This window comes from Lissotriton vulgaris, chromosome 4_1 (genome assembly GCF_964263255.1).
Source record: "Lissotriton vulgaris chromosome 4_1, aLisVul1.2, whole genome shotgun sequence".
Taxonomy (NCBI): Eukaryota; Metazoa; Chordata; class Amphibia; order Caudata; family Salamandridae; genus Lissotriton; species Lissotriton vulgaris.
This window is the reverse complement of record NC_141691.1, coordinates 1046568281-1046577427: the sequence shown is the minus strand read 5'-3', so window position 1 is coordinate 1046577427 and position 9147 is coordinate 1046568281.

The following is a 9147-nucleotide window of genomic DNA, read 5'->3' as shown; positions in this document are numbered from 1 at the left end:
AGTTTATCCGTTTGATGCATAAGAACTGGGAGAATGGTAGGTGGCGTATAAGTGACCATGGATGAAAGCTCTGGTAGGCCTGAGCGTTGTTACGATAAGTCTTTGTTGTGTACAGTGTTGTCTCTATGTGGTCATTTTGTAGTGTGATCAATACATCAAGAAAAGGTATACAAGTAGCTTCAGTTTGAAAAGTAAACTGAATACGTTGGTTGATGGTGTTGAGCTCTTGAATGTTATTTACTAGTAGCGAACGTGATCCTTGCCATATGATAAGGATATCGTCTATGTATCTTTTGAACTCGATCAAATGCTCTGACCAGATCGTTCGAGACAAGATGTTTTCATCTACAAATTTCATCATGAAATATTAGCGTAGCTGGGGGCTCCCGAAAATCCCATGGAAGAGCCATTGGACTGTAGGAAGAAACAATCCTTCCATTGTAAGTAGCTATGAAATAGGCAGTAGTGTAGTATCTCTAAAAGAAATACTCAATTCGCTCTCACATTTTCCGATTTTAGTGGTGCCCATTTAATGGCTTCTATGCCCTCAAGGTGAGGGATGGAGGTTTACAGTGAAACAACGTCGACTGTACACATCCATATCTCAACATCAGGGGTATGTTGATGCAATCCAGGACGTTCAATAAGTGTGTGGTATCTTAAACATAAGTGGAGCTAGATTGGACAATGGGTTGAAGGAAAGAATCTAGATAGCGTCCAAGAGTGTCATGTAAGGAGCCACATCCTGATACTATTGGCCTCAAGGGAGGATCAAGGCGGGATTTATGAATCTTAGGGAGCATGTACAGCCGGGCTCTGCGAGGATGTTTAGCAAAGAGGTAATCCTTTGTTTTTTAGTTGATCCATTTCATCTCGAAAGCTTTGGTAAGAATAGTATCAAGAACTTTAAGAAATTCGTTAGTGGGATCAGTGTGAAGAGGAAGGTATGTGGAGGTGTCTTGCAGCATCTCTTCCACTTTAGAGTTGTATTTATCACAGTCCATGACTACTAGAGCGCCACCTTCATCTGCTCTTGTGAAGTGCAAGGAAGTGTTCTTTTTTAAAGAACGTAGTGCGTCTTGTTCATTTTTAGGGAGATTTGAGGTGGACTGAGAAATGGTGGGTAGCTTGGCTTTTTCTTGTTTGACTAAGGTCTCAAAAAGATCTATGGCTTTATGTGAATTAGGCAATACAAAGGTACTTTTGGGCTTGAATTCCTGGTTGTCTGTGGGCTCAGGAGTAATGGTGGTAGAGTCTATGGTCGAAAAGAAGTATCGGAGTCTGAGTTTTCATGTGAATCTAAAGAGATCCGCTTGAGAATCTAAGTTTCTAGCTTGATTGGTAGGAACAAAAGAACAACCTTTGTTTAACACTTCCATTTGAGTCTGAGTCAATTGCTTAGATGAGATGTTGACCACTAGTGTTTCTTTTTCCTGCTTGGTTTTCCCGAATCTGTGACCTCTACGGGTTTTGGTGGGATGGTTTCTAAAGGTGGTGCGTTGGAAGCTGGGCTCGTGGCTAAAAAAGACTTCTGTGTGGTGGAGCCACCCTCCACGGGATCACTGGTTATTAATAGAGAAACTGGTGGACGGGACATTTGAGTGTCAGTCACTGAGACTACACTTTCTTCAGAAGAAGCAGTGCCGTTTTTTTTCTGCCAGGTTCTCTTTTGGGCATATACCGCGGCCCATGAGTAAACCTCATCGAGTTTATAGTCGATGGTGTCACGACGGAATTTTCTGATTTTTCTTTCTTGAAGGTCTTTAGCCTAAGTGTCCAACCGAGTGTTAATATCCTCTAGGGTCGATGACCATGATTCTGCTTCGATACGTTGTGTTAGAATGGTTTGTAAGTCTTTAATTTCTGACTCAAGACCAGTGAGAACTTGAGACAATTCTTCAACTATCAGAAGAATAAGATCGAGAGAGCACTTATTCAGGATGGCGTACCATCTCTCCATAAATTTCTTGTTCATTTTGAAAAGGATAGGTTTAATGGCAAGACGTAAACCTCGTGGGATTCTGCTAAATCTGTGGTATTGAATGAGCATTGTGGCATGCAGGCGGTGATTTATTTCACGTTGCATGAGATATTCTCGCTGTTTTAATTTTTGCTGGACGGGACCTGAGGTGACATCGAACTTCCTCACCTCTTTTATATGTCCATAAATGTCTGCTGCCTCAGCAGCTGAATATGCTTTGGTTTGTGCTTTGTTCTCAGTAAGATGCGCTATATCATCAAAAGATGCCATATTTGCAATTAAACAATGTTATTCAGGGGTGGTGCAAATGTGGTTGCGTGGCAGATAATCTTATGAAAAAGGAAGAGAGAAGCAACCGTCTTGCACTCAATTTGCACAATAATAAAAAAATACAATAAAGTTAGACAGATTCAAAACAGTCAACGGTCGCATGCAACAGGAATAGGCCCTGCAAGCCTATTTACATACGAAGTTTGGTTTTTAAGGTCACTCACGTCTTCCTCGCCTTCACCTAACTCGATCCCACTGTCTTTTCACATAGTTTTTTTCATCTGCTCGCCTCATGGCGACTGACCCAAGATATTGGTTATGTTCCGTCGAGTGCCCCGCTCGCATCAGTAAGCCTCTTTATCTTCATTTTCATTTATGCATGCACTTTCCCCTCCATTTTAATTAGGACCACATGGTGTCTTCTCTGGTATCTTTACGGTTTTTACTCTCGAATACATCGCGTCACATTCTTTTTGTTTCCCCTCCATTTTGATGAGTTTCACATGGTTTCTTTTCTGGTATCTTCATGGTTTTTACTCTCGAATATATCGTGTCACATGCTTCTTGTTTCCCTTTTTTGTTTGCTCGACTTTCATGAGCTCTTCGTGGCTCCTTTTCTGGGATTCTTACGTCCTTCCTTCCTTTGGACTGTGACACATACTTAATGCTCTCCTCAGCTTTTTTGGTCATATTTGTTACTTTTGACTTATCTTTCATCTCAGTGTCATAATTCTGATTATTTCCATGATTCCTTATCACGCTATCTATACTACTATTATAAAGAGAGAACACAAACCTTTGAGCCAGGTAAACTCGGGAACCACAGCGCCAATCCACACACCCGATACATTGTTAAAAATGTCAGGGTGTGCAGAGTGACATAGGCTATATAAAATAAAATGTAAATGTAAATTAAAAAATTTTACTTAAAAAAAAGTAGTCCCCTGGAAGTAGCGCCAGCCGCGACGTAGCGCTGGCTGCGACATAGCGCTGGCCGCGACGTGCGTGATGACGTGGAGGAGCAGCAGACATGAGCGCGGGGAGGAGCGGCAGACAGGCGGGGAGGAGCGGAAAGGAGCGGCGGACAGGCGGGGAGGAGCGGTGACGAGCGGCGAGGAGCAGCGGTGAAGGCAGGAGTGCAGGGAGGAGCGGCGGCTCAGGTAAGGCAAAGGGACACGTAAAATGTCGGGTCGGGCGGGGGCCGGGGCGGGCTAGGGCCTAGGCGGGCGATTGGCCCTGAAGCCTCATTGCCCCCGGACAATGTCGGGGCGGGCTGCTAGTAAGACCATAAGTTTAATGCTGCTATAGATGTTCTTATACAGTATCATATTGTTTCTGTAGAATCCCCTGAAGAAGGGCCATTTTGAAGCCCGTATTGCATTGGGATTTTTAACTCAAGATACTTCTGGAATATATATGAACATTGTTTGTATGGATTCTGTGAATTTGCAACAATATCCTTGAACTTTTGATTTACCAACAAGAGACGCAAGATAAAACTAGAAGACTCTGCGTTGTCTTTTCAGCGGTTCTCAACGTTTTTTGTATGATGTTATATATTGACACATATGTTATAAAATTGCAACAACATCAACTATTGACTTTCTGTCTACACTCATTTTGAGTGATTTGTGCAGTGCATCAGGATATCCAGATTACTATCTGTTGACCTTCCTACTTGTCAAGTGTGTCAGGGCACCCGCTGGAGTTCTGGACTTTTTGGTTCCGTCCAGAGGTGTCAGGGAACAACACCCGAAGACCCCGGAGTTCCACCTGTCTTGGTGCACAAATAAACAGAAACACGGGCTTCTCGATGGTGGCGTCAAAGACCAAGGTTTATTACTGCAGGGACACAGAAGTCACAGAAACTACGCATGGGCAGTATCTAGGAGCCTGTTCGATTTGTACAAAGAGGGTTGCTCCTTATATACTAAAAATTGGGCTTTAGGCAAATTCTTCACATGTTAGTACATTCCCAAACCTTTGTGTCCTGAACAATAAATATTTGGTGTTGCACAGGAATCGTCGACAATATCTGATGTCAAAACATTACGAACGAGGGGTTCCCACTTTTCCATCATAATCTCATGTCAAGTTTTCATTCAAGACCCGGACCGCCTCATCGTAAATTTCGTTACCTCCCCCTAATAAAGGCCCAGAAGGAAAGGAGCAGAGCCAGGTGCAGAAGATAGAAAAGCAGGATAAGGGATGTTTGTGGGTTGTAAATGGGCAAGGCTACCAGCTTCGGCCGCCTAATCATGATCAGGCCAACGACCACAAGAACCAGTATAGCAGGACTAGCCTCGGGCAGAGGAGGCAGCCTTTGTCGAGTCATGCAGCCACAGCGTGTTCTGTTTCAAAAGTGCACGTGTCACTAAAGAGGTGAATCGTCGGCTAAGGCTACGTGTCCTTAATTGAAATGAAGTGATCAGAGGTTATTGCGTATGTGAGGGCAAGAAACACAAAATGGCTGCCATGATCTAAGATGGATGCCATGGGTAGATCGGAAATGTGTTCGTAACAGGAGTACTCTTGCTCGTAGCATAGCGAAAACACCAGGATATGCTAAATGGATCATTTGCGGTTCGCTGATACTAATATTATGTATTTCCGACAATATTGAAAACACGGGTTCAAATCGTCACGGAACCTCAGACCCTCCTTTTGCCCTTACATAGGCAATTACTCAATCTATGTCAGAATCTAGTTCTATGCTCATCAGGTCAGTGACATGTTGTTGTATCATCATCCTTTCTCGCGCCTTTTCTCCAAACGCAGGTGGTTTTCTAAAACAGGTTGCAGCACAAAGACTACACAAAGCTGGACCACACTGGATAATCAGGCAACATGAGAATAGGAATACTAAGATGACACCAACAACCATTAGAACCTTCCATCCCCACGCTGATATCAGAGTCCAAAACCACTCCATGAAGGACCAGTTTCCCTTGTCTACATGAATAGAGTCGGAAATCTTGTGGAGCTTAGAGATCGCCTCATAAACTGTTGGAGCATTATTGGGAATAAAGACACAGCAGCTCGATTGGATCATTCTGCATACCCCACCTCGATCTGCAAGTATTACGACTAGAACCATATGGTTCTGCAACGTCATGAGTCTATCCGCCTGAAGCTCAGCTGTCAAGTTGCTAAGGGCACCAGCAGTTTCGGTAATAGTAGATTCAACTACCTGTGTTAGCTGACGTATGTTTCTACTATTGGCCATAGGCCCCCAGAACGGAAGGAAACCTTTGAAGAAGTCTCCAGCTTCCTGACCAGCAGTATCTTCCTTGCTGAAGACACCTCTTGCTACTCTGGTTTTGTGATAATCAGATGAAGCAGTGTATGTTGGAGGCAACAACCGAGCAATATAACATGACCCTGAAAAGTCAGCAGGCAACCACGTATACGCTCTGTCTTGACAGATGAAGTAGGTACCCCTAGCAGTGAGAAAAGCAGGGGAGGAGCTAGACGGAAACACGTAAGTTTCGATGCACTCACTCCTCCCTAGCTGAGCTCTTGGATTTCTCCCATTACCTTGCAAACAGACCTGACCTCGGTGAGGTACAACCCAGATTGGAGTTGAGCTTTTACGCTTGCTTTCTCCCAAACTAAGGCGATACTCTGAAGAATTCCAACTCAAATATACTTGTAATTCGTCTCTAGGGTAAGATGGAGTGTTATTGACATCCTTGATCATATCAATAATACCCTGGACTAAAGCTTTGTTGACAGAGTTATATTTAGTGGAACGTGGTGGACGCGGAGGATAGGTTTCAAGGGCATAAGCAAAGATGGTTTGAAAGGCCTGAAATGATCCATTATAGCTGAAAGGCAAAACCAGATAGGGAATACCTTTATCCATAGTGTGGGGTATCAAGCCACACACCCAGCAGTCTGTAGTGTTAACTACCAGTTGGTGTTGGTGCAAGAGCTGAACAAAAGTGTTATTGATAAATTCTGAGCGTCGAGCTTGCTCATGTTCAGGAAACGAGTGAAAAGAGTGCATAGAAGAAACAGTAGAAGTAGCAGGATCAAGGGGAGGTACTGTAGTTACTGGCACAAAGATCAAATTTATACCAAAGACGATTCCACCCACCAACGTTATTAAAACAATTAAAAATGTAATGGCACATTGCATCAAAAAGCATTTGCTATGAAGAATTCTGTAAAGTCTGTTTCTGCGAACATAAATCACATTTTCTCGTTGCAGCGCAGGAAGCTCCATCTTCTACAATCCGCTCGCGACCGCTGATGATGTGTACGTAGATGAAAATGCCTCTATTAGTCCTGGGAGTTCCCAGAACTAACGGAAAGATCGACCTTGTGTCTGATCCCTGCAGATTCAACTAGGCACACAGCCACGACCCTACGGCTACCCAGACGGCAAGGCAATTGAAAACAATAAAACAATAGCAAACTTCCTGGCTGAAGGCAAAGTGTTAAAATTTCAAATGTATAGAAAATTGGCAGTTTCCTGCTTTATTTGTCCATATTACGAGGTCGTAAGTTGTATCTTAGTTTTGCAGGAATCGTTTGATCAGGAAACAGTGTAGTGTCGGTAAAGTTCGCAATGTTCAAGTTCGCAGATGGCAGAGTTTCTTCTGATGCAGAAGGCAAATGTTCAGGAGTCAAAGAAGTATTTTCAGGAGGAGAGTCAGAGTTCGTAGTGTCAGTTATCACTTTGGCATCGCTAAAAGGGACAAATTTTGGTATTTGCTCGCATTCAGAGGCACCAATTCCCTTCTTAACCCAGTCGTCGTAAGGAAGTGGCAAAGGCACACGTTTGACATGTGTTGCATGAATCCAGTGCTTGCGACCAGCTACACGAACAGCAGTTCTTGTTGCAAGCAGCACCTGGAAGGGGCCGACGAACTTGGGTTGAAGGTTCTTCGTCCTCGCGAAATTTCGTACCACAACGTGGTCACCGGGTTTCAGCTGATGACCTGGACTCTCCGGAGGCTTTGGCAATGCATCGAAAACATGTTGGTGAATAAGGCTCAATTTAGCAGTCAAGTCGTAAAGGTAATCGATCAACATAGGATATTCCAAAGAACAAAACTCTTTTGGCCTAGGCACTCCCCAAACATTCGCAGGACGGCCAAAAACAATTTCGTATGGACTAAGCCCTACTCTAGAATGCACAGTTGCTCTTGTGGATAACAAAGCCAGGGGTAGTGCGTCTGGCCAGGATAAACCTGTGGATGCCTGTATTTTAGCTAGTTTTAGTTTGAGGGTGCCATTGTAGCCCTCGACTAAACCAGCAGACTGGGGATGGTTTGCACAGTGGAACTTTTGTTTAATGTTCAAACCGGCACACACACTCTGCATAACTTTCCCTATAAACTCACTTCCGTTATCTGACCATACAATCCGTGGCATTCCATACCTAGGGAAATATTCTTTGAGAAGAATTTTGGCAGTTGATAGGGCAGTATTGTCCTTCAGTGGATATGCTTCGATCCATCTGGAGAATGCACAGACTACCACCAGGACGTATTTTAAATTGTTACAACGATCCATGTGTATGAAATCTAACTGAATTACTTCAAAGGGGCAGGAAGGAGGAGCGAAGTGACCAGCAGGAGTTGGGGTTCCCTTGCCAGGATTATGCATCAGGCATACCATACAATTTTTCACCACTTTTTCTGCGCATTTACTGATCCCATCATTCTTCCAAACTGGAGCCAACATCTTACAGATTCCTTTAGAGCTTATATGCGCTACTCCATGCGCCATTGTCACCACTGCAAGCACATACGCATCAGGCAACATCCAACGCTGTTGTTCCGATAAATCAATCCAACACCCACTTGAATCCAACTTGCCCGTACTTTCTTTCCATGCACGTTTTTCCTCCTCAGTTGCCTCTTTCTGAATCTCTTTCACACTTTCCACTGTGTCCTCACACATTCCAGACTCGGAAATCCATCTTGCAGACGTAGCAACATACATTCTACTCATCATATCTCTAGCTGTCTGTTTAGCGGTTTCATCAGCAAAAGCATTCCCCCGACCAACATCATCCGTGATTGCTTTATGAGCGCTGCATTTCACAATTGCAACTTCAATCGGCAAGGTTAGAGATTCCAACAAGTCGTTAACTAGCTGACCATGTTGAATCTTAGTCCCATGGGACCTAATGAAACCTCTTTCTTTCCACAAACGGCCAAAACTATGGGCCACGCCAAACGCGTACTGACTATCTGTGAACACATTCACTCTCTTTCCCTTAGCTAAAACACACGCTCTTGTTAGAGCTATTAATTCTGCAGCTTGGGCGGAATTCTGACTCACTCTTGCAGTCTCCACAATCGTTCTCAAAGTCGTTACCGCATAAGCAGCAGTCACATCACCATTCTCCAATTTAAAACATGACCCATCCACATACAACGTGCCATCTGGATCTGACAACGGAGTGTCTTTTAAATCAATTCGTCCTTTTGTCTCTTCCTCAGTTCTAAAACAGCAATCATGGGGCTCGGAATCACTCGACTCTTGATTAGCCGGCAACAATGTTGCTGGATTCAATACATTGCATCTTTTGATCTGAATATGACTCGCTAGTAGTGTCAGCTCGTAACCGGATAATCTCGCACTGGTAAGATGTTGTGTCTTGGTTCGGTTCATGAGTGTATCCACAGCATGAGGAACCATAACCACTAGCATGTTATTCATTACCAAACCAGCAGATTGTCGAATGGAAGCCGCAGCTGCCGCTGTAGCTCTCAAACAACTAGGTAACGCTCTAGCTACCGGATCCAATGTTGATGAAAAATACGCACAGGGGCGTTGTTTATCACCGAATTTCTGTGTCAGAACACTCAACGCACAACCTTCTCTCTCGTGAACGTAGAGCGTGAATGGTTTGCTGTAATCGGGAGTACCCAATACAG